The sequence below is a fragment of the Geospiza fortis genome, unplaced genomic scaffold (genome assembly GCF_000277835.1).
Source record: "Geospiza fortis unplaced genomic scaffold, GeoFor_1.0 scaffold417, whole genome shotgun sequence".
Lineage (NCBI taxonomy): Eukaryota > Metazoa > Chordata > Aves > Passeriformes > Thraupidae > Geospiza > Geospiza fortis.
The window spans coordinates 516,061-526,431 of record NW_005054535.1 but is presented as its reverse complement, the minus strand read 5'-3'; the positions used below and the strand labels follow the sequence as shown (position 1 = coordinate 526,431).

The following is a 10,371-nucleotide window of genomic DNA, read 5'->3' as shown; positions in this document are numbered from 1 at the left end:
TAGCTCCGCTCGGCCGCAGCCCCGGTGCGCAGCCCGAGCCCCCCGGAGCCGTTCCAGGTCTCTGAAGCCGGGGCGGCGCTGGGAGGTCCCGGTCCGAGGCTGCAGATATTTCTGTGAACCTGTACTGGACCGTGCAGAACAAATTCCAGCAGAAACTATGACATTCAAAGAAAAAAAAAAAACAAAAAGCAACTAAACAAAACAAAAATCAGGAGAGAGCAAGGGGCCCTGTTCTGTAAAGGGCGCCCTGTTGCAGATGTGCCGGAGGAGCAGGAGCTGCATTCCCTATTCCTCCACCCTTACCTTGCTGTGCTCCTCGGGGCTTGCAAGGTCCAAAGCCGGGAGGAGGAGGATGGAGGCCGTGGGGCTGCCCAGGTGCCAGCACAGGTGAGGGGCAGAACAGAGATGCCCCTGGGTGCAGGCCAGGCAGGAGAAGCTGTCTCATCCTTGTGCACATCTGGCCACTGAGCAGTTCTCTGCCCCTGTGTGCCTACAGGGCACTGAGCTCTCTCTCTCCTCTGGGATCCTCCAAAGCTCCCCTTCCTGCTGCTGCCTTCGGCTCGAACAACTTGTACTACTTAAAACAGGAACTACACCTCATTGAGAGGTAAATGGAAGAGGCTCTGCAGCCTGGAAGGCTGAAAGAGCCACTTTCACCTGAGGGCCAGCAGAACAGAGCAGCCAGTTAGCAGCACTAATGAAGTGAAGAATTTAGCGGTAAACGAGGGACCCGGAGCAAAAGAGGCATTTGGATGGAGCGGGCTCTCTCCTGCCTCTTGAGCTCAGGAAATGACGGCAAAGCAGTGATCACTGCTTGTACCGAGAAACAGCTGCAAAATGGACTTCTCATTCCTTGAGAAATTCTGACAGAATCGAATCTGCTTTTACCAAAAGTAGTTTAGAAACACTGAAACATCTCATTTTGAGAATTTAGAAAATAGTGCTGCGTCCCAGGAAACAAGTGTAATTCAGGCATCCTGACTTGCACCCAGGTGTTACATCCATGGGCACAAGTCTCTGGTTGGGAACCAAACTGTGCCAGTGCCTCTTCATTTTCCATGTAAGATCACAGGAAAGTCTCAGAGCCTCTCTGTTTGCAGAGCAGCAATGGGTGTGTTTGACTTTGGCAATGCTAGGATCCTTCTGTTCCAGGATGGATGCAATAGGAATATCACAGGCAGGCAAGGTGAGCTCTTGGGAAACTCTTGCTCAAAAGCTGGAGAGTTCTCCAAAGGCACCAGCAGTAACACTGCAACAAAACTACAGTCAGGATTCCAGTTATCTGCAGGTCAGCAATTAGCACATGGCAGCAGGTAAATGTGCTGTCATGGTCACCCCAGGGACGTGTATCCTGGAGCATCCCACCCTGATCAGTGGGTTTCACTGAACAGTAGCTGCTGAGCCTGCCACAGTCCACAGCTCTTGATCCAAGCAGGAAAGCTGCAGTTCAGCACGCCTTGGCTGCTAAATCTGACCACATGCATGGTCTGGACAGTTCCTGAACTTGGCTCAGGGAAGGTCTTTGCTGGCTGCCTTCTCTCTTCTGTGGCTGACATCCACATTCATTCATGACAACAGTGCCTGAATGGGAAACCAAGAGTAAATTTTAAATTGAAATACAATTGAGCAGCAAATACAATTGCTGGCAAACCATTTTTTTAATTTAAAAAATATAAGAAATCAGGGAGAAGGAGGGAAAAAACCTAAACCTAATGAAAATGCCAACTCTAGTCTAGGCCACTAAATTGCTATGATATAAGACCTCTTAGAAAGCAGCTGCCCAAGAAGGGCTGCTCTTCCAACAGACCTCTTCCAGACTGCACATGAACTTTCCTGAGTGAAGCCTGTGCAGCCATTTCCCTTCATAATTATGTAGCCCACTGCTTCTTAAATCTCTGCCTTGTCTCTAATGTCATAGCCATTTATTGCTGCCTTTCCCACAGGGGCTAACATTTTCTTATTGAATAACGAGACGCTTTGCACCACACACCATTCTGGCTGTCCCAAGACCTCTCCTGCCCTGTGAAAAGCCCAGCCCAATTAACCGTGCCTATTTCTGGCTCCATTGTTCATCCCAGCAGCCTGCAGGACCAGGCACCCTGCCCTCATCTGCAGCTCAGCATCCCGCTCTGCTCCGTGTCCCCTGCGCTGTGTGCTCGGGGGTGACAGGGCAGGTGGCAGGGGACATGTCCCCGTGCTGCTGGCACTGGTGTTGTCCCACCTGTCCCATCCTCCCTGCCCACACTGGGCACACTCTGCCCTGGCCACCTGGTGCTGGAATGCGCCTTTCCCTGCATGCTGCCCTGGGGAAACAGGCAGGCATGGATGGGATAATAGAATATATTAGCCCTGAGTCCATTCAGGCCCTGGCTCTTTATGAACAAAGCCTGCTAACTGAGCTGATTTTTGCCAAATGACTGGCTTTCGTGCATGAGCAGCAAAGTGGAGCCCCCAAAGACTCCCATGCAGCGAGTGCTGTTGCCCAGGGCTCATTGTTTTATGCCTGCACTTGAGGGCATGGAGGAGTCACGGCCTTGCCTGCCCTGGCATTTCTTCTCCAGTTTCCCACCACTGCATTAGCCCCATCTCAGCCCCAGCAGAGGCAGCAGGGATGGGGGAGATGAGACAAACTCAGGGACAGGGACAGGGATGCCCGCAGTCCCTGTCCCAGGGCTCACACTGTCAGATGGGACGCACCAGCAGAGGCAGCCCACCTACCATGTCCCTACATGGAGAGCCCACCATGCCACCCCTGCAGCAGGACAGCACCTGGACACCCCCAGGGAATATTTGCTTTAGGTTAGACCCCCCCTCAGCCCACCAAGACCTGCCAGGGTCAGTCCCCGAGGAGGATGTTGGTTTTGCCATGTTTGTTTTCTGGTTTTCTCAGCAGATTGCTCCAAGACTCCAATAACACTGATGCAGCCAGGAACACTCCCTCACCCCATGATAAGGACAACCCCCATGATAACCTCCTGCACAAGGAGGTTTTGCAGCTGTGGGGACTCAGTCTGGTGCCTCAGCCAGGTGCCCAGTGCCCCTGGGGCTGCAGGAGACACCTTCACCAAAGGCTGGCCAGCAGCAGGGCCAGCATCAAGGCACGCAACAATTCCAGCTGATGTCTCCTGTTTGTGTGAAATTAGCACCAATAAATGCTATAACTACACATGACCAACTACAGATTTACTAGCTAACATATAAAGGACTGCAAGAGCAAATGCCTTCAGCGCTGGTGAAACTCTTGACCGTCTGCCCCGAGTCCCAGGAGGGAACCGATGGCAAATGTTTACAGGGGCTTATAAATATTTATCCTGTAATAACTTGCTGCATTACAGCACATTCTTCTCCACAAGGCTCAGCTTTGCCCTGGACCAGGTGCAGGCTGCTGAGAGGGTCTGTGGCACATATAAAGTTTGCCTGAATAACATACAGCAAGTGCTGGTGTTCAATAAAACAGCAGCAGCCAAGCTGCACGCGTGAAAGGCACTGCAAGTCATTCCTTACCCAACAAAAGAAAAATGTGGCTGGGGAGCACAGGTGTGCAGGCATGTTGGTGTGGGTGCAAACCCCTTCTGGCTTGCCAGAGTAACCTGGGGAAGTGCTGCAAGTCACTGGGGAGGTATAAACCACACTGCTGGGCTGGCCTGATGGAGGGTTTGGCCCAAGAGTGGCCTCGTGCTGGCTGAGAACATGGGGACCCTCAGCTGCTTTTGTGAGGACCCCAAAGGAAGGGAACAGGAGCCCACCATGAGGAAATATCTCCTCATGCTTCTTGCTCTTCAGCAATCCTATCTGCTCGCTTCCCTCTAAAAATTTTTGAGCCATTTATTTATTTATCCTTCTGTCTACTTATTTATTTATCCTTCTCATGCTAAATGATTTGCAAGAGCATAAGATATCTGTGGTTTGGAAACCATGTGATAGTCTCCAAGCTGGACCAGAGATGGAGTTCAGAGCTACTTTCTAACAGGAGTAAATAAGCAGATTGGAAAGGCTCCATTGTGTATATTCTAGGTTGCTATTTTCTTAACCCTGTCTCATTAAGATGGATGGAGTTTCTGCTTATTAGTGATTTGGCAAGTTCCTCTTTGTGTACACTCTGCACTTCTCACTAATGACGCTGTGCTTCAGTGATTAACAAAAGAGACTTCCAGCACAGTCAGTGAAAACACAGCCACGCACTTGGGGCACTGGGACAGAAACCCAGAAACCTTCTGGAGGTGCCCTCTGTGGAAGACTGCAGGGAACCCAGCAAAGGAGAAGTTGCTGGTCATAAAACCTTTCATGTCACTCAAATAATTTTTGACCTGAGGACATTGGCTCTTTTATTTACATGCATAACTGCAGAGCTGACAGAGCCTGCCACAAAGTGATTCAGAGCCCTTCCTCTGCTGTTCTTAAGACACATCTGATGGAGATGAAGCTGGCACTGCTACTGCCTGGATTTACAGCTGGCCATTAAAGTATGTTTACAAGTCTTTAGTACAGTGTACACATCTGGTAAATCATTGACTGAGCAAAAAGCTCCTCCTGCCATGCTCCCTCTCTCAGCTTTTCCTGCTACTCTGGTAGGCAACCTATTGGTCTCTTCCACCGGGCAGCACTGACAGAACCAGAGGACACAGTCTCAAGCTAACCCAGGGAAGGTACAGGTTGGATATTGGGAAGAAATTTTTCACCAAAAGAATAATAAAGCACTGGAATGCTCTTCCCAGGGAGGTGGTGGAATCACCATCTCTGGATGTGTTTATAAAAAGCCTGGACATGGCACTGGGTGCTATAGTCTGGGTGAGGTGTCAGGGCACAGGTTGGACTGGATGATCTCAGAGGTCTCTTCCAACCTCATCATTCTGGGATTCTGTGTTTCTGTGATACTTTCCCTGACGTAGCCTGAGACTGTGTCCTCTGGTTCTGTCAGAGACCAACCCCACCTGTGTCCAAGCTCCCTTCAGGAAGTTGTAGAGAGCAATAAGGTCACCTCTGAGCCTCCTCTTCTCCAGGCTAAACAGCCTCAGCTCTCAGGAAAAAATGCTGGGTTTGGTGTTCTACTGAGCATGGGGTGAGGAGCAGCAGGAGCTGCTGCTGGTGAGCCCCCAGCGTGGCTCTTTGTGCCATGCACAATAAACATCTGGGCAGCTGTGCAGTCATCTGTGGCCAGACCCTTGCTCTTGTGGCCACAGAGCTGGGCAAAGGCCAAAGGGTAAAGGGCAAACCATGGGAGCAGAAACAAAGCTGGATCAGCTCATTCATGCAAAGCTTTTCAGGAGCTTTTGGTGGCAGGATGAGCAGCCAGAGGAGTGCAGGACTCGCTGGCTGTGTGTGAATTGCTCTCTGCACACACAGGCTGCCAGGGCCCTGCAGGCACCTGACAGAGGTTGAAAAGGTGCAGGATCCTGGAGGCTTAATTAGAAGGGACTCACAAGGATCATCAAAGTCCAACTCCTGGCCCTGCTCATGTGCCTGAGGATCCCACCCTGTGGCTGAGAGCGTTGTCCAAACACTTGAGCTCTGGGGCCACTGCTTGGGGCAGGCTTGGGGCCACTGCTCTGGGGAGCCCGTTCAGTGCCTGACCAACCTCTGGGGGAAGAACTTCCCCCACTTTTCACTGTCACCCCTCACCACCAGGTACAGCATCCACCTGTGCTCAAATTCTATTGTAGTATCCTCACATTAAGGTCTCATTTAAGTGCTTTTCTGAATAAAAACTTGTTAAGAGAAATACCTGCAAGGCAAGGCAAGTCCTGCTCTCCCTCCTCTTTTTAACAGGGAGAAAATGGGGTGGCTTTGCCCCAAGACAGTTTTGCCTTGGGATGGAAAGAGAGAGGAGCCTGGGCACTCTCCTTCCATCCCCACATCCAGCTGCCAGTGCTGGCTTCTGAGGTAGACTTTGACTTAAGGCTGATTCCCTGGGGCACAACATGCTGCCTCTCAGTTTCAGGGTTTTAATGGACTGGCAGGGTGTCTGGGAGGGACGAGAGGGAAACAGAATTTTCCTTTCCCCATAAATAATTTTATGAAATATTTTAAAAGAGATTTCAAGAAGAATCTCTTCCCTCCCTTCCCCCTTTCTCAACTGTACTGTGCATTTTAAACTGTTTGTGGAAGGGAATTAATTAGTGCAGGCAGCAGAGCCCAAAGCTCTGCAGCAGCCTGTCTTCTACACAATGGAGATCCAATGCTTTCTCCCCTGCCTGGGAAACACATGCCCAAAATCCAAGTACATACATTTTTTTTCTAACCTAATTCATTTTGTAGATTGATGGAGAAAATCCATAGCAAATATTTATGACTTTGCAATAAATAACCCTCACAGAAGTTACAAAAGAGTTCTGGCGAGTCTCAAGGTAACTTTCAGCGAATTCCAGGGGTCAGGGCAGACTGGGATACTGAGCCCATAGTGCTCCAGCCTTTGGCTCATCTGTTTTGAATTATTGGTATTACTCAGTGTAGCATTGCTCTCAATGGAGTAGCTGTGCTGTGATTCCATGCCATATTTTATTTCTGTGGCAGGAGAGAAGCTGCAATAACCATTAGTTGTACTCTGTTGTAGCCTGCAAAAAACACCAGCAGGACCAGCAGGGCTGGGCTGGTCTTGCTGCTGTTTGCAGGCTGGCAAAAGAAGGTGCCCAACTGTCCAAGGGACAGGACTCAGGGCCTTTTCTTGGTGCTTTTTCCTGCCAGTTCAGAACATGGACTGCTGAGGTGCTCCCAGGGGTCTGGTGCTGCTCAAAAGGTGGCAGTGAAGGCAGCTGCCCATGCTGCGGGCCCCTGGAGCCATTTTATTCATAAGGGGTGGTGGGTTTATTTATTATTTAGTTATTATTTTTATTTATTAAGGGGTGGTGGGTGCTGCTGGAGAGCTACACACCCATTCTGGGAGTCACACACCCATCCTGGGAGCTGCACATCCATCCTGGGAGCTGCGCATCCATCCTGGGAGCCACAAACCCATCCTGGGAGCCCATCCTGGGAGCCACAAACCCATCCTGGGAGCCACACATCCATTCTGAGAGCCACACATCCATCCTGGGAGCCCATCCTGGGAGCCACAAACCCATCCTGGGAGCCACACATCCATTCTGAGAGCCACACATCCATCCTGGGAGCCCATCCTGGGAGCCACAAACCCATCCTGGGAGCCACACATCCATTCTGAGAGCCACACATCCATCCTGGGAGCCCATCCTGGGAGCCACAAACCCATCCTGGGAGCCACACATCCATTCTGAGAGCCACACATCCATCCTGGGAGCCCATCCTGGGAGCCACAAACCCATCCTGGGAGCCACACATCCATTCTGAGAGCCACACATCCATCCTGGGAGCCCATCCTGGGAGCCACAAACCCATCCTGGGAGCCACACATCCATTCTGAGAGCCACACATCCATCCTGGGAGCCCATCCTGGGAGCCACACATCCATCCTGGGAGACACACATCTATTCTGAGAGCCACAAACCCATCCTGGGAGCCACAGAACTGTCCTGGGAGCCACACAACCATCTTGGGAGCCACACACCCGTCCTGGGAGCCACGACTGGGGCAAGAACAGAGCCAGCTCATCCCCGCTCCATCTTCCTTTGCTCCTAATCAGCACAGCGGAAGGAGAAGCAGCCCCAGCATCACGCTGCTCTCCCTGAAGGGCATGGGCTCCTTTCAGGGCTTTCAGAAAACAGGGTCAGACGTGTCTTCTGACCTGTGACCTGTCGCTTCCCTCCTCGCCATAATTATCTAATACAGCGCTCTCCCTGCCAAGTACAATGAAACAATTTGTCACTTCAATTGTCTGTCAGTCAACACTGGGGCCTTTTCAACAGGCCAACACATGTTTTTTGAGAGCTTGTCAGCAAGGGCTGTCTGGCCAGGCACATAACCATGGAAAATGGAACCTTTGTTAATTCTGGTTCTTAGAAAAGTAAATCCATTCACTTGTTTTTTTTTCAGGCCTTCAGTTTGGAATTTGCACAAGAAGCTGAATTGCCCCTGATCCCTAAATGATTGGTCAGAGGATTTGCATGAGGAAGCAGAAATTAATTATTCTTTTCTTTTCTTTTTATTTTCTGTAATTGTGTGTTTAGAAATGAGATTACATTCTACAGCAGCACGAGGGGCTGAGGGGGGAATTGCTTTGCATTTGTTTAGCTCCTTAGAGTTAAGATCACCTAATCGTTTCAAGCATTTCCTAAGATTCCCTCTCTCTTTTTCTGCTTTAATGACCAAACAAAGATTGTGCTACTTCCCGGGGAACTTTTCTGGCAGCTGAGCTCAGCAGTGGGAGCCAGGGGCTTATCCCTCTGCCGAAATAGCCTCAGAATCACACAATCACCGAGGTTGGAAAAGACCTCGAGGATCACTGAGTCCAACCATTAACTAACTCACTGCTGCCAAGGTCTTCTTGCTGTTTGTGGCTTGCAGGGCACAAAAGGCATTGCAGAGCCCTCGGGTTTGGGTCTGGGTGGCTCCTTGTGTTGGAGGAAGGGTGTCAGGGTTCCAGGCAGCCCAGGAAGGAGCTGCTGCTTGCCTGATTCACAGTCAGCACAATCTGGGGTGCCTGGGGAGCCCCACGCATGGCAGGGGGCTGGGACATCCCAGCGGGGTCACCTGAGCTGTCAGGACATGGAGCTGCCACTGCCAAGCCCTGCAGTCCTGCTCCTGTTCCGACAATAAAACTGATAACCTTGTTGATAGCACTGACTGATAGAGTAAAAAAAAAATCACTTCATTTTTTTGTGCTACTTAGATCTTCCTTATGTTGTTTTTTTTTTTTAGTTTTTCTTTTGAAAGCAGCACCCTTTGAAATTCTCACTTTCTCTGTTGATACACATATGACATCCTATTCCTGAATATTTACTACAATTATATTATATATATATATACATATATATATATATATTTACTACATTTATAATATAAAAATACTACAAATAGATATATCCATTTTCAGGTATTCATAATTTTTTTTGTCATGTGGAAGCTTGTGTTCTGGAATATTTTATTTAAGAGAGAATAATATTTTATTTATTACAGAAATGCTGCATGGCCCCTACTCAATTTCAAACGGCCTGAATAAAAATTTCTCCAGATCTGCCTTTCCAGAATACCCCTGTCCCAACCTAATTCAAACCATACAGGGACCTCTGACTTAGAATCTTTCAAGCCCATAAAATGACACAAATTGGTTTTGTGAGCATATCTCCCAATCTCAGCCACATCTGTGAATTTGATTTGTCCTCTTGCATCTCTACTGAAAGACTCTGTTTCAAAGTGTCTGTCTCCTCTAAGAACCACAAGTGTCTGTGCTTGGTCAGGCTGGAAAACACACCCAGGGGTCAGTGGCTGCTCAACACCTTGGATTTGCCCGTGGCTCTGATAAAAACGGGAACAGGATGCTAAAATTATTTCAGCATTTATTATAAGAAAAAGAAAGGCCTAAAGCAAGGGGGCCCAGGCAGAGCAGGAGTGCTCCCATTGAGGATGCTGGGTTTTCTTTTCAGCAGCGATGTGCCAACCCTTGGATTGGTTTTCCAACCCTTTGGTGGTTTCTTTTGGGATCCTTCATCTGCATGAAGGTTTTAGGCCTTGATTGGCCATTACAGTTCTGTCCTGGCTGGCTTGTTTTGTTTGGGGAAGGTCCTGGGTTCCTCCCAGACAGGTAAAAACTGGCAGCAGAGCTGAGTCTCTGTGATAAAAACGAGAGCAGGCTCCTGGTACTAAAGTGGTTTCAGCATTTATTATAAAAAAAGAAAGGCCTAAAGCAAGGGGGCCCAGGCTGAGCAGGAGCGTTCCCTCGAGGATGCTGCAGCGCTGGGGCTGCTCAGCAGCGATGGCCCCAATGGAGCAGCACAATTCAGTGGGTCAGGAGCCCCTTTTTATCCTGTTGTTTGTCCCTTTGGATTGGTTTCTGTTTGGATCCTTCCTTTGCATGCAGGTTTAAGGCACTCGATTTGCCCATGACAGTTCTGTCCAGGCTGGCTCGTGGTGCACTTTACTGAGGTGTGCTCTGGTACCTTGAGTACTGGATTTCCCTTTTAACCCCTTTTACAATAAAATAACCAAACTGAGAGTACATGCTTAAGGATCTATCAACTATTTTACAACAGTTTTTAACTTCTTTTTAACAGCTCTCAGCAGGAGCAGAGGGGCACCGTCAGCACGAGCAGCCCAAGGGCCCCTCCTGAAGGACGGGTCCAGAAGGATGAGCTCCCACCGGTACAGCCCTGCCTTCTCTGACCTCTCTGCTGCCCTCACGGCAGCTCCCGGCCTTGCCTCAGCCTGAGGCACCGCCGCCCTCGCTGCCGCCCGGACCGGAGCTCTCTGGGCAAAGGTTACCGGGCGGCAGCGGGGACAGAGCTGCAGGAGCGGCGCCGCCCG

General features: G+C 49.9%; 1 protein-coding gene across 1 annotated transcript in view; it reads right to left on the bottom strand.

Moving 5' to 3' along the window:
* Positions 1–10,371, bottom strand: part of SFRP1 (secreted frizzled related protein 1) — a 24,675-nt gene that overhangs the window by 12,439 nt on the left and 1,865 nt on the right. The window lies entirely within an intron of this gene.